Source organism: Melospiza melodia, unplaced genomic scaffold, assembly GCF_035770615.1.
Source record: "Melospiza melodia melodia isolate bMelMel2 unplaced genomic scaffold, bMelMel2.pri scaffold_174, whole genome shotgun sequence".
Lineage (NCBI taxonomy): Eukaryota > Metazoa > Chordata > Aves > Passeriformes > Passerellidae > Melospiza > Melospiza melodia.
This window is the reverse complement of record NW_026948520.1, coordinates 122,802-147,243: the sequence shown is the minus strand read 5'-3', so window position 1 is coordinate 147,243 and position 24,442 is coordinate 122,802. Positions and strand designations below refer to the sequence as shown.

Sequence of the window (24,442 nt, the reverse complement as noted above, 5' to 3'; positions counted from 1 at the left end):
AGAGTCAAACTGTTGCAGGATAACTGAGGAGCTCCAGATATCCTGTGTCCATCTACAAATCCCACCTAGAGTCCAACTACACCCCACATTACACATTCCAAGTCCCCGGGCCCTCTCCTATCGCACCAGGCTGTGCGGCAGGGCAGAGCAGCTCCGGCACATACGTGTGCTGACACCCGTGAATCAGGACAGGCAGGACAGGACAGACAACAGGGACACAACAGGAACAGAAATCTCTTGGCAAGGAAAATGGCTGCAAGGACTGAGAGAATGCAAAAGGAGATGACTGAGTTCAAACTGACGGTCAGCTGATGAGGCTCAGAGAACCCTGGAGGAAGAAGATGCTAACTGAAGGATTTATTCCAAGAACAGCAAAGATCGATGCCTAGGAATCCTATGCTCAGAATCCTCTGCCTGCCCTCACATTCTTACAAGTCCTACTCCACCACAATGGATCCAGGTGGGGCACAGCTGTCCGTACAGCTCAGAACAAGACCTGACAAGACACCTGACTGGATGCTTCCAAAGAGAGAAGAGAGTCTGATGCCTGTCTGAGCTCCCCAGTCAAAAGTTCTGTGGCCAGGCTGCCAGGCCAGGGAATGCAGAGATCACAGATGCTAACAAGGATGCCAGGGTTCCTGACAGGCCCCCCTAAGGTAAAAGACATTGCATACACAAACAACACATAATGCACAACAGACACATGACACGAGACACACCGGGACTGCTCTGCCCTGCGCTCCTCAGCACTGGGATCAAAAGTGAGACGTGGCTTGTATGGGGCCTAAGGGGCCACTTCATGAACACCCCCCACCTCCAAATCGGACCCAAAAACCCCTGCCAGTAATTCCCAAACCAGCACCATGCCTTCATCCCCTCTGTGGGTCACAGCCCTCTACTTATCTCTCAGACATCTGGGGATGCCAGTCTGTCTCAGGTGCATAGAAAGGCCACCTCGTCAGCTGGGAAGGTCCTGCTGGCACCGGGCTGGTGTCTCTCAAACAGCTAGATTAAAGAGAACCAAACATCAGTGCCTGACCTTGGCACCGCATCGGCCAAAACCCCACCACTCTGCTACTCACCGCGCTCCTAAGAAGGCCCGGCACCTCCTAACCCTGACCCTCTGCGACACCTGGAATGCAGCTACACCTGAAAGAAAGCTAGAACATATGTCAAACACCACCAGGGTAACTCACAAGCTGCAAACACCTTATGTCAATCTAGGAAGAGCAGCTAGAGCCCAAGTACAGCCCACGTCACAAATTCCAACTCCCCATGGTTTGTCCTACTGAAGCACGCCATGCAGCAGGGCAGAACAGCTCCGGCACAAACACCTGCAGACACCCGTGACACAGAACGTGACAAACAGGGGGACGTGAAACACGACACATCATGCTTGTGGTGGGGGCCTCGAGGGAAGAGGGCAAAAGGGACCCCAAAGACACACTAGGGAACACGGCACACCGGACAACACGACGCACACCGGAGCTGTTCTGCACTGCCCGCCTGAAAGCTGCCATCAAAAGTAGAGCCTCTCCCTTTAGCTGTCCTAAGAGGCCCTTGGACAAGATTGCCTTTCCCTCTGCTCATTTTTAAATCTGCCCCAAGAACTCCCAACCCACTATTCACTCATCTCCAGGCCATGGCCCCCGACTTATCTTTTGGATGATCGGTGACGTGGATCCACGTTGCACCTGAAATGAGTCTGCCTCCGAGGGCCTCATGAGTGCCGAGGAGCCTCTTGGTCAGCTACAATAAAGTAAACCGAAACCAAAGTGTGATCCAGAGTTACGCGGGCCAAATCCCTGCAAGTCAGCTACTTGCCCTTTCCTGAGTGTGCCTGGCTCCCTCAGGCTCCAGCTTCATCCTGATTCCAAGGCTGTGGCCTTCATTAGGGGTGGCACCTGGGTAAGAGAAAGGCAAAGTTAAATGGCATTGCTGTGAGTGCAGTGGATGACCTTGTGTGCTGTAACACACGGGAATGCCTCTGCTAGGCTTCTGAACAGCCTTGTGTGGGGGGGCCCTCAAATAAACAAACAAACACCCTTTCTCACCCTGCTGCCTGCAAACCCCCTCCCAAGAACTCCTAAATGGATACCTGATCACCCTCTCTCTCCCATGCACAACCCTCAACTCACCTGAAGCTTCAGTCTCAAACATCATCCTTGACACTGGGCAGACCTCTCTTGCGACATGATCCATCTGCTGAAAAATTGTTGTTCTTGAGAGCTGAGCAATAAGAACCATTTCTCTCCACTGCTCACCTCGGCTGCTGGTATCCAGATTGACTTCCTAAAAAGAAAGACAAAGAACAGTGCTGTAACACAGTCACCATACACACTTCTGCTGCAGAGACAAATGGGGCCTCACCTGCTCGGGGCAATCCCCTCAACGGGATGGGGCCCTCTGGCACCGATTCAATCCATCTCAATCTGAAAAAAAAGGTAGGACAAGAGTCAAACTGTTGCAGGATAACTGAGGAGCTCCAGATATCCTGTGTCCATCTACAAATCCCACCTAGAGTCCAACTACACCCCACATTACACATTCCAAGTCCCCGGGCCCTCTCCTATCGCACCAGGCTGTGCGGCAGGGCAGAGCAGCTCCGGCACATACGTGTGCTGACACCCGTGAATCAGGACAGGCAGGACAGGACAGACAACAGGGACACAACAGGAACAGAAATCTCTTGGCAAGGAAAATGGCTGCAAGGACAGAGAATGCAAAAGGAGATGACTGAGTTCAAACTGACGGTCAGCTGATGAGGCTCAGAGAACCCTGGAGGAAGAAGATGCTAACTGAAGGATTTATTCCAAGAACAGCAAAGATCGATGCCTAGGAATCCTATGCTCAGAATCCTCTGCCTGCCCTCACATTCTTACAAGTCCTACTCCACCACAATGGATCCAGGTGGGGCACAGCTGTCCGTACAGCTCAGAACAAGACCTGACAAGACACCTGACTGGATGCTTCCAAAGAGAGAAGAGAGTCTGATGCCTGTCTGAGCTCCCCAGTCAAAAGTTCTGTGGCCAGGCTGCCAGGCCAGGGAATGCAGAGATCACAGATGCTAACAAGGATGCCAGGGTTCCTGACAGGCCCCCCTAAGGTAAAAGACATTGCATACACAAACAACACATAATGCACAACAGACACATGACACGAGACACACCGGGACTGCTCTGCCCTGCGCTCCTCAGCACTGGGATCAAAAGTGAGACGTGGCTTGTATGGGGCCTAAGGGGCCACTTCATGAACACCCCCCACCTCCAAATCGGACCCAAAAACCCCTGCCAGTAATTCCCAAACCAGCACCATGCCTTCATCCCCTCTGTGGGTCACAGCCCTCTACTTATCTCTCAGACATCTGGGGATGCCAGTCTGTCTCAGGTGCATAGAAAGGCCACCTCGTCAGCTGGGAAGGTCCTGCTGGCACCGGGCTGGTGTCTCTCAAACAGCTAGATTAAAGAGAACCAAACATCAGTGCCTGACCTTGGCACCGCATCGGCCAAAACCCCACCACTCTGCTACTCACCGCGCTCCTAAGAAGGCCCGGCACCTCCTAACCCTGACCCTCTGCGACACCTGGAATGCAGCTACACCTGAAAGAAAGCTAGAACATATGTCAAACACCACCAGGGTAACTCACAAGCTGCAAACACCTTATGTCAATCTAGGAAGAGCAGCTAGAGCCCAAGTACAGCCCACGTCACAAATTCCAACTCCCCATGGTTTGTCCTACTGAAGCACGCCATGCAGCAGGGCAGAACAGCTCCGGCACAAACACCTGCAGACACCCGTGACACAGAACGTGACAAACAGGGGGACGTGAAACACGACACATCATGCTTGTGGTGGGGGCCTCGAGGGAAGAGGGCAAAAGGGACCCCAAAGACACACTAGGGAACACGGCACACCGGACAACACGACGCACACCGGAGCTGTTCTGCACTGCCCGCCTGAAAGCTGCCATCAAAAGTAGAGCCTCTCCCTTTAGCTGTCCTAAGAGGCCCTTGGACAAGATTGCCTTTCCCTCTGCTCATTTTTAAATCTGCCCCAAGAACTCCCAACCCACTATTCACTCATCTCCAGGCCATGGCCCCCGACTTATCTTTTGGATGATCGGTGACGTGGATCCACGTTGCACCTGAAATGAGTCTGCCTCCGAGGGCCTCATGAGTGCCGAGGAGCCTCTTGGTCAGCTACAATAAAGTAAACCGAAACCAAAGTGTGATCCAGAGTTACGCGGGCCAAATCCCTGCAAGTCAGCTACTTGCCCTTTCCTGAGTGTGCCTGGCTCCCTCAGGCTCCAGCTTCATCCTGATTCCAAGGCTGTGGCCTTCATTAGGGGTGGCACCTGGGTAAGAGAAAGGCAAAGTTAAATGGCATTGCTGTGAGTGCAGTGGATGACCTTGTGTGCTGTAACACACGGGAATGCCTCTGCTAGGCTTCTGAACAGCCTTGTGTGGGGGGGCCCTCAAATAAACAAACAAACACCCTTTCTCACCCTGCTGCCTGCAAACCCCCTCCCAAGAACTCCTAAATGGATACCTGATCACCCTCTCTCTCCCATGCACAACCCTCAACTCACCTGAAGCTTCAGTCTCAAACATCATCCTTGACACTGGGCAGACCTCTCTTGCGACATGATCCATCTGCTGAAAAATTGTTGTTCTTGAGAGCTGAGCAATAAGAACCATTTCTCTCCACTGCTCACCTCGGCTGCTGGTATCCAGATTGACTTCCTAAAAAGAAAGACAAAGAACAGTGCTGTAACACAGTCACCATACACACTTCTGCTGCAGAGACAAATGGGGCCTCACCTGCTCGGGGCAATCCCCTCAACGGGATGGGGCCCTCTGGCACCGATTCAATCCATCTCAATCTGAAAAAAAAGGTAGGACAAGAGTCAAACTGTTGCAGGATAACTGAGGAGCTCCAGATATCCTGTGTCCATCTACAAATCCCACCTAGAGTCCAACTACACCCCACATTACACATTCCAAGTCCCCGGGCCCTCTCCTATCGCACCAGGCTGTGCGGCAGGGCAGAGCAGCTCCGGCACATACGTGTGCTGACACCCGTGAATCAGGACAGGCAGGACAGGACAGACAACAGGGACACAACAGGAACAGAAATCTCTTGGCAAGGAAAATGGCTGCAAGGACTGAGAGAATGCAAAAGGAGATGACTGAGTTCAAACTGACGGTCAGCTGATGAGGCTCAGAGAACCCTGGAGGAAGAAGATGCTAACTGAAGGATTTATTCCAAGAACAGCAAAGATCGATGCCTAGGAATCCTATGCTCAGAATCCTCTGCCTGCCCTCACATTCTTACAAGTCCTACTCCACCACAATGGATCCAGGTGGGGCACAGCTGTCCGTACAGCTCAGAACAAGACCTGACAAGACACCTGACTGGATGCTTCCAAAGAGAGAAGAGAGTCTGATGCCTGTCTGAGCTCCCCAGTCAAAAGTTCTGTGGCCAGGCTGCCAGGCCAGGGAATGCAGAGATCACAGATGCTAACAAGGATGCCAGGGTTCCTGACAGGCCCCCCTAAGGTAAAAGACATTGCATACACAAACAACACATAATGCACAACAGACACATGACACGAGACACACCGGGACTGCTCTGCCCTGCGCTCCTCAGCACTGGGATCAAAAGTGAGACGTGGCTTGTATGGGGCCTAAGGGGCCACTTCATGAACACCCCCCACCTCCAAATCGGACCCAAAAACCCCTGCCAGTAATTCCCAAACCAGCACCATGCCTTCATCCCCTCTGTGGGTCACAGCCCTCTACTTATCTCTCAGACATCTGGGGATGCCAGTCTGTCTCAGGTGCATAGAAAGGCCACCTCGTCAGCTGGGAAGGTCCTGCTGGCACCGGGCTGGTGTCTCTCAAACAGCTAGATTAAAGAGAACCAAACATCAGTGCCTGACCTTGGCACCGCATCGGCCAAAACCCCACCACTCTGCTACTCACCGCGCTCCTAAGAAGGCCCGGCACCTCCTAACCCTGACCCTCTGCGACACCTGGAATGCAGCTACACCTGAAAGAAAGCTAGAACATATGTCAAACACCACCAGGGTAACTCACAAGCTGCAAACACCTTATGTCAATCTAGGAAGAGCAGCTAGAGCCCAAGTACAGCCCACGTCACAAATTCCAACTCCCCATGGTTTGTCCTACTGAAGCACGCCATGCAGCAGGGCAGAACAGCTCCGGCACAAACACCTGCAGACACCCGTGACACAGAACGTGACAAACAGGGGGACGTGAAACACGACACATCATGCTTGTGGTGGGGGCCTCGAGGGAAGAGGGCAAAAGGGACCCCAAAGACACACTAGGGAACACGGCACACCGGACAACACGACGCACACCGGAGCTGTTCTGCACTGCCCGCCTGAAAGCTGCCATCAAAAGTAGAGCCTCTCCCTTTAGCTGTCCTAAGAGGCCCTTGGACAAGATTGCCTTTCCCTCTGCTCATTTTTAAATCTGCCCCAAGAACTCCCAACCCACTATTCACTCATCTCCAGGCCATGGCCCCCGACTTATCTTTTGGATGATCGGTGACGTGGATCCACGTTGCACCTGAAATGAGTCTGCCTCCGAGGGCCTCATGAGTGCCGAGGAGCCTCTTGGTCAGCTACAATAAAGTAAACCGAAACCAAAGTGTGATCCAGAGTTACGCGGGCCAAATCCCTGCAAGTCAGCTACTTGCCCTTTCCTGAGTGTGCCTGGCTCCCTCAGGCTCCAGCTTCATCCTGATTCCAAGGCTGTGGCCTTCATTAGGGGTGGCACCTGGGTAAGAGAAAGGCAAAGTTAAATGGCATTGCTGTGAGTGCAGTGGATGACCTTGTGTGCTGTAACACACGGGAATGCCTCTGCTAGGCTTCTGAACAGCCTTGTGTGGGGGGGCCCTCAAATAAACAAACAAACACCCTTTCTCACCCTGCTGCCTGCAAACCCCCTCCCAAGAACTCCTAAATGGATACCTGATCACCCTCTCTCTCCCATGCACAACCCTCAACTCACCTGAAGCTTCAGTCTCAAACATCATCCTTGACACTGGGCAGACCTCTCTTGCGACATGATCCATCTGCTGAAAAATTGTTGTTCTTGAGAGCTGAGCAATAAGAACCATTTCTCTCCACTGCTCACCTCGGCTGCTGGTATCCAGATTGACTTCCTAAAAAGAAAGACAAAGAACAGTGCTGTAACACAGTCACCATACACACTTCTGCTGCAGAGACAAATGGGGCCTCACCTGCTCGGGGCAATCCCCTCAACGGGATGGGGCCCTCTGGCACCGATTCAATCCATCTCAATCTGAAAAAAAAGGTAGGACAAGAGTCAAACTGTTGCAGGATAACTGAGGAGCTCCAGATATCCTGTGTCCATCTACAAATCCCACCTAGAGTCCAACTACACCCCACATTACACATTCCAAGTCCCCGGGCCCTCTCCTATCGCACCAGGCTGTGCGGCAGGGCAGAGCAGCTCCGGCACATACGTGTGCTGACACCCGTGAATCAGGACAGGCAGGACAGGACAGACAACAGGGACACAACAGGAACAGAAATCTCTTGGCAAGGAAAATGGCTGCAAGGACTGAGAGAATGCAAAAGGAGATGACTGAGTTCAAACTGACGGTCAGCTGATGAGGCTCAGAGAACCCTGGAGGAAGAAGATGCTAACTGAAGGATTTATTCCAAGAACAGCAAAGATCGATGCCTAGGAATCCTATGCTCAGAATCCTCTGCCTGCCCTCACATTCTTACAAGTCCTACTCCACCACAATGGATCCAGGTGGGGCACAGCTGTCCGTACAGCTCAGAACAAGACCTGACAAGACACCTGACTGGATGCTTCCAAAGAGAGAAGAGAGTCTGATGCCTGTCTGAGCTCCCCAGTCAAAAGTTCTGTGGCCAGGCTGCCAGGCCAGGGAATGCAGAGATCACAGATGCTAACAAGGATGCCAGGGTTCCTGACAGGCCCCCCTAAGGTAAAAGACATTGCATACACAAACAACACATAATGCACAACAGACACATGACACGAGACACACCGGGACTGCTCTGCCCTGCGCTCCTCAGCACTGGGATCAAAAGTGAGACGTGGCTTGTATGGGGCCTAAGGGGCCACTTCATGAACACCCCCCACCTCCAAATCGGACCCAAAAACCCCTGCCAGTAATTCCCAAACCAGCACCATGCCTTCATCCCCTCTGTGGGTCACAGCCCTCTACTTATCTCTCAGACATCTGGGGATGCCAGTCTGTCTCAGGTGCATAGAAAGGCCACCTCGTCAGCTGGGAAGGTCCTGCTGGCACCGGGCTGGTGTCTCTCAAACAGCTAGATTAAAGAGAACCAAACATCAGTGCCTGACCTTGGCACCGCATCGGCCAAAACCCCACCACTCTGCTACTCACCGCGCTCCTAAGAAGGCCCGGCACCTCCTAACCCTGACCCTCTGCGACACCTGGAATGCAGCTACACCTGAAAGAAAGCTAGAACATATGTCAAACACCACCAGGATAACTCACAAGCTGCAAACACCTTATGTCAATCTAGGAAGAGCAGCTAGAGCCCAAGTACAGCCCACGTCACAAATTCCAACTCCCCATGGTTTGTCCTACTGAAGCACGCCATGCAGCAGGGCAGAACAGCTCCGGCACAAACACCTGCAGACACCCGTGACACAGAACGTGACAAACAGGGGGACGTGAAACACGACACATCATGCTTGTGGTGGGGGCCTCGAGGGAAGAGGGCAAAAGGGACCCCAAAGACACACTAGGGAACACGGCACACCGGACAACACGACGCACACCGGAGCTGTTCTGCACTGCCCGCCTGAAAGCTGCCATCAAAAGTAGAGCCTCTCCCTTTAGCTGTCCTAAGAGGCCCTTGGACAAGATTGCCTTTCCCTCTGCTCATTTTTAAATCTGCCCCAAGAACTCCCAACCCACTATTCACTCATCTCCAGGCCATGGCCCCCGACTTATCTTTTGGATGATCGGTGACGTGGATCCACGTTGCACCTGAAATGAGTCTGCCTCCGAGGGCCTCATGAGTGCCGAGGAGCCTCTTGGTCAGCTACAATAAAGTAAACCGAAACCAAAGTGTGATCCAGAGTTACGCGGGCCAAATCCCTGCAAGTCAGCTACTTGCCCTTTCCTGAGTGTGCCTGGCTCCCTCAGGCTCCAGCTTCATCCTGATTCCAAGGCTGTGGCCTTCATTAGGGGTGGCACCTGGGTAAGAGAAAGGCAAAGTTAAATGGCATTGCTGTGAGTGCAGTGGATGACCTTGTGTGCTGTAACACACGGGAATGCCTCTGCTAGGCTTCTGAACAGCCTTGTGTGGGGGGGCCCTCAAATAAACAAACAAACACCCTTTCTCACCCTGCTGCCTGCAAACCCCCTCCCAAGAACTCCTAAATGGATACCTGATCACCCTCTCTCTCCCATGCACAACCCTCAACTCACCTGAAGCTTCAGTCTCAAACATCATCCTTGACACTGGGCAGACCTCTCTTGCGACATGATCCATCTGCTGAAAAATTGTTGTTCTTGAGAGCTGAGCAATAAGAACCATTTCTCTCCACTGCTCACCTCGGCTGCTGGTATCCAGATTGACTTCCTAAAAAGAAAGACAAAGAACAGTGCTGTAACACAGTCACCATACACACTTCTGCTGCAGAGACAAATGGGGCCTCACCTGCTCGGGGCAATCCCCTCAACGGGATGGGGCCCTCTGGCACCGATTCAATCCATCTCAATCTGAAAAAAAAGGTAGGACAAGAGTCAAACTGTTGCAGGATAACTGAGGAGCTCCAGATATCCTGTGTCCATCTACAAATCCCACCTAGAGTCCAACTACACCCCACATTACACATTCCAAGTCCCCGGGCCCTCTCCTATCGCACCAGGCTGTGCGGCAGGGCAGAGCAGCTCCGGCACATACGTGTGCTGACACCCGTGAATCAGGACAGGCAGGACAGGACAGACAACAGGGACACAACAGGAACAGAAATCTCTTGGCAAGGAAAATGGCTGCAAGGACTGAGAGAATGCAAAAGGAGATGACTGAGTTCAAACTGACGGTCAGCTGATGAGGCTCAGAGAACCCTGGAGGAAGAAGATGCTAACTGAAGGATTTATTCCAAGAACAGCAAAGATCGATGCCTAGGAATCCTATGCTCAGAATCCTCTGCCTGCCCTCACATTCTTACAAGTCCTACTCCACCACAATGGATCCAGGTGGGGCACAGCTGTCCGTACAGCTCAGAACAAGACCTGACAAGACACCTGACTGGATGCTTCCAAAGAGAGAAGAGAGTCTGATGCCTGTCTGAGCTCCCCAGTCAAAAGTTCTGTGGCCAGGCTGCCAGGCCAGGGAATGCAGAGATCACAGATGCTAACAAGGATGCCAGGGTTCCTGACAGGCCCCCCTAAGGTAAAAGACATTGCATACACAAACAACACATAATGCACAACAGACACATGACACGAGACACACCGGGACTGCTCTGCCCTGCGCTCCTCAGCACTGGGATCAAAAGTGAGACGTGGCTTGTATGGGGCCTAAGGGGCCACTTCATGAACACCCCCCACCTCCAAATCGGACCCAAAAACCCCTGCCAGTAATTCCCAAACCAGCACCATGCCTTCATCCCCTCTGTGGGTCACAGCCCTCTACTTATCTCTCAGACATCTGGGGATGCCAGTCTGTCTCAGGTGCATAGAAAGGCCACCTCGTCAGCTGGGAAGGTCCTGCTGGCACCGGGCTGGTGTCTCTCAAACAGCTAGATTAAAGAGAACCAAACATCAGTGCCTGACCTTGGCACCGCATCGGCCAAAACCCCACCACTCTGCTACTCACCGCGCTCCTAAGAAGGCCCGGCACCTCCTAACCCTGACCCTCTGCGACACCTGGAATGCAGCTACACCTGAAAGAAAGCTAGAACATATGTCAAACACCACCAGGGTAACTCACAAGCTGCAAACACCTTATGTCAATCTAGGAAGAGCAGCTAGAGCCCAAGTACAGCCCACGTCACAAATTCCAACTCCCCATGGTTTGTCCTACTGAAGCACGCCATGCAGCAGGGCAGAACAGCTCCGGCACAAACACCTGCAGACACCCGTGACACAGAACGTGACAAACAGGGGGACGTGAAACACGACACATCATGCTTGTGGTGGGGGCCTCGAGGGAAGAGGGCAAAAGGGACCCCAAAGACACACTAGGGAACACGGCACACCGGACAACACGACGCACACCGGAGCTGTTCTGCACTGCCCGCCTGAAAGCTGCCATCAAAAGTAGAGCCTCTCCCTTTAGCTGTCCTAAGAGGCCCTTGGACAAGATTGCCTTTCCCTCTGCTCATTTTTAAATCTGCCCCAAGAACTCCCAACCCACTATTCACTCATCTCCAGGCCATGGCCCCCGACTTATCTTTTGGATGATCGGTGACGTGGATCCACGTTGCACCTGAAATGAGTCTGCCTCCGAGGGCCTCATGAGTGCCGAGGAGCCTCTTGGTCAGCTACAATAAAGTAAACCGAAACCAAAGTGTGATCCAGAGTTACGCGGGCCAAATCCCTGCAAGTCAGCTACTTGCCCTTTCCTGAGTGTGCCTGGCTCCCTCAGGCTCCAGCTTCATCCTGATTCCAAGGCTGTGGCCTTCATTAGGGGTGGCACCTGGGTAAGAGAAAGGCAAAGTTAAATGGCATTGCTGTGAGTGCAGTGGATGACCTTGTGTGCTGTAACACACGGGAATGCCTCTGCTAGGCTTCTGAACAGCCTTGTGTGGGGGGGCCCTCAAATAAACAAACAAACACCCTTTCTCACCCTGCTGCCTGCAAACCCCCTCCCAAGAACTCCTAAATGGATACCTGATCACCCTCTCTCTCCCATGCACAACCCTCAACTCACCTGAAGCTTCAGTCTCAAACATCATCCTTGACACTGGGCAGACCTCTCTTGCGACATGATCCATCTGCTGAAAAATTGTTGTTCTTGAGAGCTGAGCAATAAGAACCATTTCTCTCCACTGCTCACCTCGGCTGCTGGTATCCAGATTGACTTCCTAAAAAGAAAGACAAAGAACAGTGCTGTAACACAGTCACCATACACACTTCTGCTGCAGAGACAAATGGGGCCTCACCTGCTCGGGGCAATCCCCTCAACGGGATGGGGCCCTCTGGCACCGATTCAATCCATCTCAATCTGAAAAAAAAGGTAGGACAAGAGTCAAACTGTTGCAGGATAACTGAGGAGCTCCAGATATCCTGTGTCCATCTACAAATCCCACCTAGAGTCCAACTACACCCCACATTACACATTCCAAGTCCCCGGGCCCTCTCCTATCGCACCAGGCTGTGCGGCAGGGCAGAGCAGCTCCGGCACATACGTGTGCTGACACCCGTGAATCAGGACAGGCAGGACAGGACAGACAACAGGGACACAACAGGAACAGAAATCTCTTGGCAAGGAAAATGGCTGCAAGGACTGAGAGAATGCAAAAGGAGATGACTGAGTTCAAACTGACGGTCAGCTGATGAGGCTCAGAGAACCCTGGAGGAAGAAGATGCTAACTGAAGGATTTATTCCAAGAACAGCAAAGATCGATGCCTAGGAATCCTATGCTCAGAATCCTCTGCCTGCCCTCACATTCTTACAAGTCCTACTCCACCACAATGGATCCAGGTGGGGCACAGCTGTCCGTACAGCTCAGAACAAGACCTGACAAGACACCTGACTGGATGCTTCCAAAGAGAGAAGAGAGTCTGATGCCTGTCTGAGCTCCCCAGTCAAAAGTTCTGTGGCCAGGCTGCCAGGCCAGGGAATGCAGAGATCACAGATGCTAACAAGGATGCCAGGGTTCCTGACAGGCCCCCCTAAGGTAAAAGACATTGCATACACAAACAACACATAATGCACAACAGACACATGACACGAGACACACCGGGACTGCTCTGCCCTGCGCTCCTCAGCACTGGGATCAAAAGTGAGACGTGGCTTGTATGGGGCCTAAGGGGCCACTTCATGAACACCCCCCACCTCCAAATCGGACCCAAAAACCCCTGCCAGTAATTCCCAAACCAGCACCATGCCTTCATCCCCTCTGTGGGTCACAGCCCTCTACTTATCTCTCAGACATCTGGGGATGCCAGTCTGTCTCAGGTGCATAGAAAGGCCACCTCGTCAGCTGGGAAGGTCCTGCTGGCACCGGGCTGGTGTCTCTCAAACAGCTAGATTAAAGAGAACCAAACATCAGTGCCTGACCTTGGCACCGCATCGGCCAAAACCCCACCACTCTGCTACTCACCGCGCTCCTAAGAAGGCCCGGCACCTCCTAACCCTGACCCTCTGCGACACCTGGAATGCAGCTACACCTGAAAGAAAGCTAGAACATATGTCAAACACCACCAGGGTAACTCACAAGCTGCAAACACCTTATGTCAATCTAGGAAGAGCAGCTAGAGCCCAAGTACAGCCCACGTCACAAATTCCAACTCCCCATGGTTTGTCCTACTGAAGCACGCCATGCAGCAGGGCAGAACAGCTCCGGCACAAACACCTGCAGACACCCGTGACACAGAACGTGACAAACAGGGGGACGTGAAACACGACACATCATGCTTGTGGTGGGGGCCTCGAGGGAAGAGGGCAAAAGGGACCCCAAAGACACACTAGGGAACACGGCACACCGGACAACACGACGCACACCGGAGCTGTTCTGCACTGCCCGCCTGAAAGCTGCCATCAAAAGTAGAGCCTCTCCCTTTAGCTGTCCTAAGAGGCCCTTGGACAAGATTGCCTTTCCCTCTGCTCATTTTTAAATCTGCCCCAAGAACTCCCAACCCACTATTCACTCATCTCCAGGCCATGGCCCCCGACTTATCTTTTGGATGATCGGTGACGTGGATCCACGTTGCACCTGAAATGAGTCTGCCTCCGAGGGCCTCATGAGTGCCGAGGAGCCTCTTGGTCAGCTACAATAAAGTAAACCGAAACCAAAGTGTGATCCAGAGTTACGCGGGCCAAATCCCTGCAAGTCAGCTACTTGCCCTTTCCTGAGTGTGCCTGGCTCCCTCAGGCTCCAGCTTCATCCTGATTCCAAGGCTGTGGCCTTCATTAGGGGTGGCACCTGGGTAAGAGAAAGGCAAAGTTAAATGGCATTGCTGTGAGTGCAGTGGATGACCTTGTGTGCTGTAACACACGGGAATGCCTCTGCTAGGCTTCTGAACAGCCTTGTGTGGGGGGGCCCTCAAATAAACAAACAAACACCCTTTCTCACCCTGCTGCCTGCAAACCCCCTCCCAAGAACTCCTAAATGGATACCTGATCACCCTCTCTCTCCCATGCACAACCCTCAACTCACCTGAAGCTTCAGTCTCAAACATCATCCTTGACACTGGGCAGACCTCTCTTGCGACATGATCCATCTGCTGAAAAATTGTTGTTCTTGAGAGCTGAGCAATAAGAACCATTTCTCTCCACTGCTCACCTCGGCTGCTGGTATCCAGATTGACTTCCTAAAAAGAAAGACAAAGAACAGTGCTGTAACACAGTCACCATACACACTTCTGCTGCAGAGACAAATGGGGCCTCACCTGCTCGGGGCAATCCCCTCAACGGGATGGGGCCCTCTGGCACCGATTCAATCCATCTCAATCTGAAAAAAAAGGTAGGACAAGAGTCAAACTGTTGCAGGATAACTGAGGAGCTCCAGATATCCTGTGTCCATCTACAAATCCCACCTAGAGTCCAACTACACCCCACATTACACATTCCAAGTCCCCGGGCCCTCTCCTATCGCACCAGGCTGTGCGGCAGGGCAGAGCAGCTCCGGCACATACGTGTGCTGACACCCGTGAATCAGGACAGGCAGGACAGGACAGACAACAGGGACACAACAGGAACAGAAATCTCTTGGCAAGGAAAATGGCTGCAAGGACTGAGAGAATGCAAAAGGAGATGACTGAGTTCAAACTGACGGTCAGCTGATGAGGCTCAGAGAACCCTGGAGGAAGAAGATGCTAACTGAAGGATTTATTCCAAGAACAGCAAAGATCGATGCCTAGGAATCCTATGCTCAGAATCCTCTGCCTGCCCTCACATTCTTACAAGTCCTACTCCACCACAATGGATCCAGGTGGGGCACAGCTGTCCGTACAGCTCAGAACAAGACCTGACAAGACACCTGACTGGATGCTTCCAAAGAGAGAAGAGAGTCTGATGCCTGTCTGAGCTCCCCAGTCAAAAGTTCTGTGGCCAGGCTGCCAGGCCAGGGAATGCAGAGATCACAGATGCTAACAAGGATGCCAGGGTTCCTGACAGGCCCCCCTAAGGTAAAAGACATTGCATACACAAACAACACATAATGCACAACAGACACATGACACGAGACACACCGGGACTGCTCTGCCCTGCGCTCCTCAGCACTGGGATCAAAAGTGAGACGTGGCTTGTATGGGGCCTAAGGGGCCACTTCATGAACACCCCCCACCTCCAAATCGGACCCAAAAACCCCTGCCAGTAATTCCCAAACCAGCACCATGCCTTCATCCCCTCTGTGGGTCACAGCCCTCTACTTATCTCTCAGACATCTGGGGATGCCAGTCTGTCTCAGGTGCATAGAAAGGCCACCTCGTCAGCTGGGAAGGTCCTGCTGGCACCGGGCTGGTGTCTCTCAAACAGCTAGATTAAAGAGAACCAAACATCAGTGCCTGACCTTGGCACCGCATCGGCCAAAACCCCACCACTCTGCTACTCACCGCGCTCCTAAGAAGGCCCGGCACCTCCTAACCCTGACCCTCTGCGACACCTGGAATGCAGCTACACCTGAAAGAAAGCTAGAACATATGTCAAACACCACCAGGGTAACTCACAAGCTGCAAACACCTTATGTCAATCTAGGAAGAGCAGCTAGAGCCCAAGTACAGCCCACGTCACAAATTCCAACTCCCCATGGTTTGTCCTACTGAAGCACGCCATGCAGCAGGGCAGAACAGCTCCGGCACAAACACCTGCAGACACCCGTGACACAGAACGTGACAAACAGGGGGACGTGAAACACGACACATCATGCTTGTGGTGGGGGCCTCGAGGGAAGAGGGCAAAAGGGACCCCAAAGACACACTAGGGAACACGGCACACCGGACAACACGACGCACACCGGAGCTGTTCTGCACTGCCCGCCTGAAAGCTGCCATCAAAAGTAGAGCCTCTCCCTTTAGCTGTCCTAAGAGGCCCTTGGACAAGATTGCCTTTCCCTCTGCTCATTTTTAAATCTGCCCCAAGAACTCCCAACCCACTATTCACTCATCTCCAGGCCATGGCCCCCGACTTATCTTTTGGATGATCGGTGACGTGGATCCACGTTGCACCTGAAATGAGTCTGCCTCCGAGGGCCTCATGAGTGCCGAGGAGCCTCTTGGTCAGCTACAATAAAGTAAACCGAAACCAAAGTGTGATCCAGAGTTACGCGGGCCAAATCCCTGCAAGTCAGCTACTTGCCCTTTCCTGAGTGTGCCTGGCTCCCTCAGGCTCCAGCTTCATCCTGATTCCAAGGCTGTGGCCTTCATTAGGGGTGGCACCTGGGTAAGAGAAAGGCAAAGTTAAATGGCATTGCTGTGAGTGCAGTGGATGACCTTGTGTGCTGTAACACACGGGAATGCCTCTGCTAGGCTTCTGAACAGCCTTGTGTGGGGGGGCCCTCAAATAAACAAATAAACACCCTTTCTCACCCTGCTGCCTGCAAACCTCCCTCCATCCACAATAACTCCTAACTGGACACGTGCTCACCCTCCCTCTCCCCATCACAATCCTCAACTCATCAGAAGCCTCAGTCTCAAACATCATCTTGGACACTGGGCAGATCCCTCTTAAGACATCATGAATCTGCTGAAAATTTGTTGTGCTTGACACAGCTTGGTATTTCAGGGAGTCTCACTCCTCAATTAAAAAAAAAAAAAAAAAAAAAAAAAAAAAAAAAAAAAAAAAAAAAAACCAGAGCAAAACCAAATATTACAAAGGCACCTTACCACCCCTAAACACAAAACCCAAAATCACAAACCTAAACATTCCCTGTGTTCTATGCTGTTTTCTTCACAGAATCTTCCAAGCCTCTGTGCTTTAGATGGCCAGCAACACCTGCTGAAAACAAGCTGAGACGAGATGAAAGAGCCTCTTCGCTGAAATGGGAGGAGAGCTCTTGCCCCAGCACATCCCAGAGAGGGTATGAAGCCCCTCAGCCACGGCTGGGGTTAATAACCCCTGGTGGTGCCCGCCTCTCGTTCCCATGCCACCCAGGAAAAGGGAGGGAGCTAATCCCACCAAGCCCTCAGAGCAGCTGCAGCTGTTTAGCTCTGACTCAGATTCAAGGGGAGTAAAGGGCTTGTTAGAGAAGAAAGTTCTTCAGAAAAATAGCAGTACTTTCTTTTTTGCAACAACTACTTGGAGCAGAAGAACAGAAAACTGGCAAGATATAAAACTTTGTGGTAAGGTTACTTAGCTGGATAAATTGGGTAATTGAGTAATTTGCTGTTACCTTCTATAATTATTCTGTGTTTAACAAAAGCCATCTAATAAATTCACACCCAAAACTCCAGCAGCCCAGCTGGCCCTACCAAATCTCTATGTTTATGCATACAGTAAACAAAACCAAAATCGCAGTAATACCTATCAGAAGTCTATGAAAGAAACCTATTGAAATTAATCCTACCTCAAATACAAAACAACCCATCCAAAGTTAGCTTCACGCAAAAAACAATTTACACAGAGTTAATAACACCAAGAAATAAAACAACACACCATATACCACCAATGAATATAACAGTGAAGAAAAAAAAACCACTTTTTTTTTTTTTTTGTTTTTTAAACTAACTTCTTTTATTAGCTAGAACAAAAGATTTTGCCAGGACTGTAACAACAACAACTTCTTCTTCTGAAATGTCCCTTCTTCTTCCCAAATTCCTTAAAACTTCTGAATTTACATCCAAGCAAAAAGCAAAATTCGTGCACTTGTGCATTCCATGCTCCTGTCAGATTCTCTGTTTCCCTCCACATCTTCTTACACTTTCAGTCTTCACGCTGTGCTGCCGTGATGAGTTTGACGGAAGAATTGGTAAACGTTAAGAGAGGATTTCCCTGCCTCCCTCCCCAAAGCTGGTTTCCTTAGTGCATTTCACTCAATCCCAAACCGGCAATGATGCACGCTCACCTCAAGGCTCACAGCTGCTCGGCTAAACTCGGCTATTGTCGGCTGCATTCGGCTGTACTCGCCTCTTCAGCGCGGCTCTGCTCTCTGCGCTTCGGCCGAACTCGGAGCCGCTCTCTGCGCTCGGCGCGGCTCGACTCGCTTCGGCCGAACTCGGAGCCGCTCAGCGCACTCGGCGCGGCTCGGCTCGCCTCGCTTCGGCGGAACTCGGAGCCGCTCTGTACGTTCGGCGCGGCTCGGCTCGCCTCGCTTCGGCCGAACTCGGAGCCGCTCAGTGCGCTCGACGCGACTCCGCTCGGCTCCCTGAGAGCGGGCAAGCGGCGGCGCCTCACGTTAAACTCGCCCGGCTCGGGGCTCTCCTGCTGCCGCGTCCCGCGGGCGGCCCGGCCATCGCACGGACACGATCGGGAGCGCGGCGTGCCGCAGGAGCTCATTAGGCTGTGACCGCGCTCGCGCTAATTAGCGCGCACGAGAGCAGCGGGCTCGGTTCGGCTGAGCTCGGCTCGGTTCAGGCAGCCTCGCAAGCCTGGCCTCGGTTCGCTCGAGGCCGTCAGGTTCGGCCGGTCTCGCCTTGGTTCGGCTGAGCTCGTTGCATTCGGCCGAAGGCGGCGTCGTTCGTTCGTGTTTTTATAAATATCTTTCTATATTGACTGTATATTTCTATATTTAGATTTATATTTCTATAATATTTCTTTTATTCAAAATAAAACCCCCATCTCTAGCCAAATAAATACAAAAAACCACCTTCTTTCAAACGATATTGAAATATTTTTATACTTAGTATAATTATACGCACATTTATAGTTAGTTTCTTTTGATGCAGTGTATTATTAATTACATATAATATACATAAAATTCTAGAAATGGATTTAAATTATTATTTATGTATCATATCTACTGCTACAACTAATTTTTTCTTGTTTTTAAACTTTTTATATATATATATATATCTGTATTTATTTATGATATATTCCTATACTTACATTTCTACCTTCATATTATTTGTATTTATAATTTTTATAATCAAAACCCTGCCTATTGACAAATAAAAAAAGCCTGCTTTATGTAACGATTTTAAAAAATATTTTCATATTTATAATTTTCATATTTATATTTATAATTTATTCTATATTACATGAGAACACATCTGCTCCTGCACCCCAGTGGGGCTCCCTCTCCTGGGGACCTTGGGGTGCCCCAACGGCATCAGAGCCCAGAGTCTTCACCCTCTTCTCCTCTATTTAGAAACTACACTACAACTCTTTTCTGGAAACAAAGATATTACCTAAATCCTCTCCCCATGTCCCAGACAGATAGATATTCAGTTATTAGTTGGCTGGGCAGCAGTTTCTTAAATAGAATGATAAACAAGACGTGAACATTTTAGCTACAAGCAAATAGGCAAATCTGAACAAGGTACTGATGGCCAGCCACAGAAGTTATTTTGAAGCAATTTTTTAAACAATAAAATACTGATACCACAAAAATAAAGCAAAAAGCTAACTACTGGCTAAAAAAAAATTAACTTTTGACAGCAACAACATTCCAACCACACAGGTTTTTTCCCGATGTCATACTTTATAACTACCTCTCTTGGGAATTCTCATCATGTATCCCAAAAGGAATAAATACCTTAGAGCGTCCTAAAGCAAAAAGTAGCACACATGAGCTCCTCACACTCCCGGGAGGCCGGCACAGCGTGCACTGAGTCAGCAATGAATTCTGCTCAGTGAAGGTCTGCAAACAAAGGTTCAACTGATGAATTTAACTGATTTTAAAGGGAGGTTTTCTAAGCACTGAAGCACAACAAAGAACAAGCAACAACAATTCTTAAAAAAATCTGCAAGTTTTATTTAGCATATATGTGACTGATTTCCACGCTGTGGCTTCTCACTTTGATTTGTCTGTAGGTTCAGGAAGATGACAATGCACACTCTGCCCTCCCTGAGCCCCCCACAGCAGCTGAGCGCTGCTCTGTGTGCTCAGATCATCAGGAACTGGATTACACGTGCCCGGATGGACTGGAACTGCTCTGCTGCAGATTCAGGAGACGATGGCACAGAGGGGCTGGCCGAGGCGTCGTCCCAATTCCATTTCTGTGTGACGAGAAGCGGTTTGTTCCCAACGGGTGCAACAATCCCCAGCTCGCTTCCACGGTGAGTACCGATGGCACACAAATGGCAGCCCGAGGAAATCGTGTTCTGGGCTCTAAGTGGTTGGGACAGGGTCTGATTTGTTGTTTTGTACTTGTATGAAGATTAGTACAACAGGGCTCTGATGGATGACATGGCAACACAGAATTAAAAACTCCTCGATAGGATTACATCGACTTCTAGGAAAAGACAAAAGCTTAGGACCCTTCTGAAATCTACTTTTAATCCAAAGCACGGGGATTGTCAGCATGCTGCACCTTCCAGCTTTTCAAAGCAGCTTCCCTCTGAAGACCAGGAAACATTGATTTCTACAGAAACAACGGGCAACCCCCAGGCTAATCTCAGCACTACTGTTTAATAGGGGACCTGCCAGCATGCCAGTCCAGCTTCAAGTGTGCTTTACTTCAGTCTAACATCCCCACAAAATTCTTCTCACAACTTCCAACCCTGAAATCTTATCTTCCCCTAAAGCTTCTCTTCATTAGCAATTTCCAAGTAACATGGTATTTTTACAACATTCAAAAATGTCATGCTGGACTGTGCTAGAGAGTAATCTGCAAATATAAGCTTAGCAAAGTTTGAATTGACTTGTCCAGAGAAAAAAACTACAAGTGAACACCTACACCTGCCTACAAAGAGCTAACAAGCCCCTGGCAGCTGCCAGCATCAAAGCGCAGCGGATGTCTCTAATACAGGGTAAGGATAACAATATCACCTTCTGTTCTCTCCAGCTTCTTTTCCCTGCAGTCGTATTTTGCTTCTTATGATTTTTTTAGTCCCCGTATCTTCTTGGACAGCACCGAGCCCGACGACAAGGACACGAGAGTCTTTCCCTGCCGGGCGGAGAGAACCAGGAAAACAGTTAAAATAAGAACAGGGCAGTTTGAAATTCATACTTGCAACGAGAAGCAGCGCCTAACCAACAGAACAAAAGTAAACAAAGCATGACACCTCCCTGGGGACAGAAGACTCACAAACTCTCCAGGATTTACAATTCTAGCCACCAACCCCTTCAGGACAGCAGCCAAGTGTCCCCTGGGGTGGTGCTGCACCAAAGAACCATCTGAGAGGTTCCAAAGAGTGAAATGCACAGTATTTTGCAAAGACAAAAAATCTTGCAAAATAACAAAAATACAATAGATGTAAACTACAGGGTAAGAGTACAAGTGTTACCTTTGGCAGCTGGAACCATCCAGGTGAGCACCTGATAACTGGATCCTCACCAGAGTTTGAACCCTTCAGGACACAGAAGGGTTTTCCCCAGGAATTTCACAGACTGAGTTTTGACAGAAGCACGCTCGCCGGATCCTCAGAAACGTCGCCCATTCTCCAGGCGTCTGGAGAGAACTGCAAATGGCTCTCATGTAGTTGGAGCTGGTTCTGTAAGGTCTCAGGGTGAATTTCACCAGATGCAACCAAATTGGGCAACTCCCAGTGGGACAGAAGGAACCCAAAGCTTGGGTAAGCAGAGCTGCAGCAAATACTGAGGAAACAAACATAACAGCGTAAAAGATAATAAACCATCCTTTTTTTTCCCTTGCTTTTGTTTTTTTTTTTTCTTATTCAGATCAGCATAGCAATTAAAGAGAAGGTGAAAAACTCACCATTACTGAACATTTCATCACCTGTAAGCTGAGCATCCTTAGCATAGGGGACTCCAAAGTTAAAATTCACTGATTCCTGGGAAATGAAACCAAATATCGTATGGTAAATAATCAAACAGCAGACATAAAAATTTGTTTCCTCTAAGGACTTTCAGGTACGTATGTATCTTTGCATTACACATTAGAACATACACTTTATACCATCACCTAATACATAATAATTTACCTTTAAATTTTGATAGTATAGCATGAATTTTTAACTTAAACTGGTGATCTATTATTATTCAGTTGGTGCCTAAAGTTATTTCTGCTGTCACGTTCAAAAAAACATGAATTTTTTTTACTGGAATGAGCAATTGATTTCAAAGTCATCACAAGCCCACCAAAACACAAAGCTGGGTTCACTGGACGGGTCTGTGAGCTAGAAGTAGTTAGGCTTGTACTTCCCTCTTGTTCTTCCAGAACCAATAAATGCTGTCAACAAAACCAGGATCTTTAGCCCGCTGCTGTGAAAGATTCTACAAGGATGATGGTTTGATTTGTGTTTAGAAGTTTTGATTTGAAATGGCCAGTCCAATGGATAAAGACAGTTTAAGTAGTATTACATTACTATTGTTATTATTTCTATTATGATTTTTACTAGTACTACTACTATTATTATCACCTGCTACTGGAAGAAACAAACCAGTAGTACCTATACTTAATTACTTTTATTTCCAGAAAATAATAAAGAAAAAGAACCAAACCAAAAAAGTCACTTCCTACCTTTTATATCAAGGGATGAAAAATTTCTCTTGGGCTCTTCTCCAATTGATCAAGACTCATAGCACTGAAAGGCAAACAAAACAGTGCTTTATAGAAGGCCAGGTGCACGTTTCAAGGCTGAACCACCAACTGATTGCAGTGACAGCACTTACAACATGAATCGTTCCCAGAGCCTCTGTTCAATGGAATGTTCTGTGGAACTGCCATTTCTTTCCCAAAACACTAACTTCCAACACTTCCTAAACTTATCTTGTATTTTAAAACCACAGAAGTTAGTGAGACTCTGTGCGGAGGTCAGCTTTAAATTTATTTCCTTCTAAAGCACAGAGCTCTGTTCCATCACCCTTCCCTTCGGCTCTACACTGGATCATGGTGAGCATTTGAGGAGTGCTCAAGAACCAATTCGATTTCTCTCTTTTTCTAGTTCTCTCTACTCTTAAATAATGCAAGACAAGTCAAATGAAAAATGACAAGTTCAGCATCAAAGCCACACTTTTTCCCTTTGTCTGCTCAAGAACAGGCTCTAAATCCACTTCTTGCTGCCTTCAACGATTCAGACTTGCAAAACCATTTTGACATGTTTTACAGCTTTATCATAACCCACAGAACGCAAGCTCTGTATTACAGGAAAAGGTAATTCACAGGCCAATATCTAAAGAGACCACTTACTTGTAAATACATACCTTGATAGAGATCGCACTGAGAACGTTTCTGTGGGACTCTAAGGGAGACATATTTTCTGAGTATCCTGTAAACAAGAAAAGCTACGATATATTACAAGACATCCCCACTTTTTCTACATATTCAAATAGGATTTTTAATAAAAACAATTCAGTTAAAAAAGAAGGAAGAAAATCAAGGTAATTTTACTCAGCTATATTTACTCCTGATTTAGAGGGAAAAAAAAGTCACGGGTGCTGCAAAGAAAAAAAAAGTGAACCATAAACGCTTACAGTAGAATTTTAAAACAAGTGCTTGCATAAAAGAATCTTACGGAACGTGAAGTAGAACAAAAAGTGAAACCACTATCAGACCTGCCTATTTTCTCACCATTGTACAAGAAAATCCTAAAAGCATTATAAAGTCGCTGCCTAAAACCGGTCATGGGATGTAACCAAGAACAATTGAGGCATTTGCTAATCTAGACAGAAACCTTTTCTGGATGCAAGTGTCAGATCACAAGTTTTGTCTTTCAGAAGCTCGACAATGCTGGAAAGCATTTTCCCTGGGGCTCGGGAGGGCAGGGGCGGAAGGGGGGGTGACTTTGCAGCTCGCACCTGTGCCATCCGAAGCATACAGCCCGCCCGCTCCCTGCGCTGGGCATTCTCCCGGCCATCTCTGGCTTTACCGCCCAGCGCCGGTCCATCCGCTGTCACGGCACAAAGAGCCACGAGCACTAACGCAGGCAGCAACCCCGTCATGCCGGCGATACCGCAGCGCTCCCTGCTCGCAGCGCCCAACACGCGGCGGAGCCGCCTCCGCCCGCAGCACCGGCAGCAGCCCGAGGGAGACGGCTGCAGCTCGGGGGCTCCTCCGGCGCCTCCGCCAGCCCGAGGGCGGCCGCCCCACCGGGACCGCGGCAGCGCCCGGCGCCGCTCGCCCGGGGCGGCTCCCGCAGCTCCCGGCCCGCGGCAGCAAAGCACCGCCTCGCCCTCCGCCATCGGCGGGCGGCAGCGCCCCCGCC

General features: G+C 50.0%; 1 long non-coding RNA gene across 4 annotated transcripts; it reads right to left on the bottom strand.

Moving 5' to 3' along the window:
• Positions 1–20,063: 20,063 nt before the first annotated feature.
• On the bottom strand, positions 20,064–24,109 carry LOC134433282 (uncharacterized). 4 transcript variants are annotated; one of them, XR_010031521.1, is made up of 7 exons: positions 24,036–24,109; positions 23,442–23,506; positions 22,759–22,822; positions 21,994–22,069; positions 21,563–21,872; positions 21,105–21,222; positions 20,064–20,510 (listed from the first exon to the last, which is right to left on the bottom strand). It is a non-coding gene; the product is annotated as an uncharacterized LOC134433282 (long non-coding RNA). The 4 variants fall into 4 exon arrangements; XR_010031519.1 differs by lacking the exon at positions 24,036–24,109 and having other exon boundaries at positions 23,442–24,029; XR_010031520.1 differs by lacking the exon at positions 24,036–24,109 and having other exon boundaries at positions 20,064–20,332; positions 23,442–24,029.
• Positions 24,110–24,442: the final 333 nt, after the last annotated feature.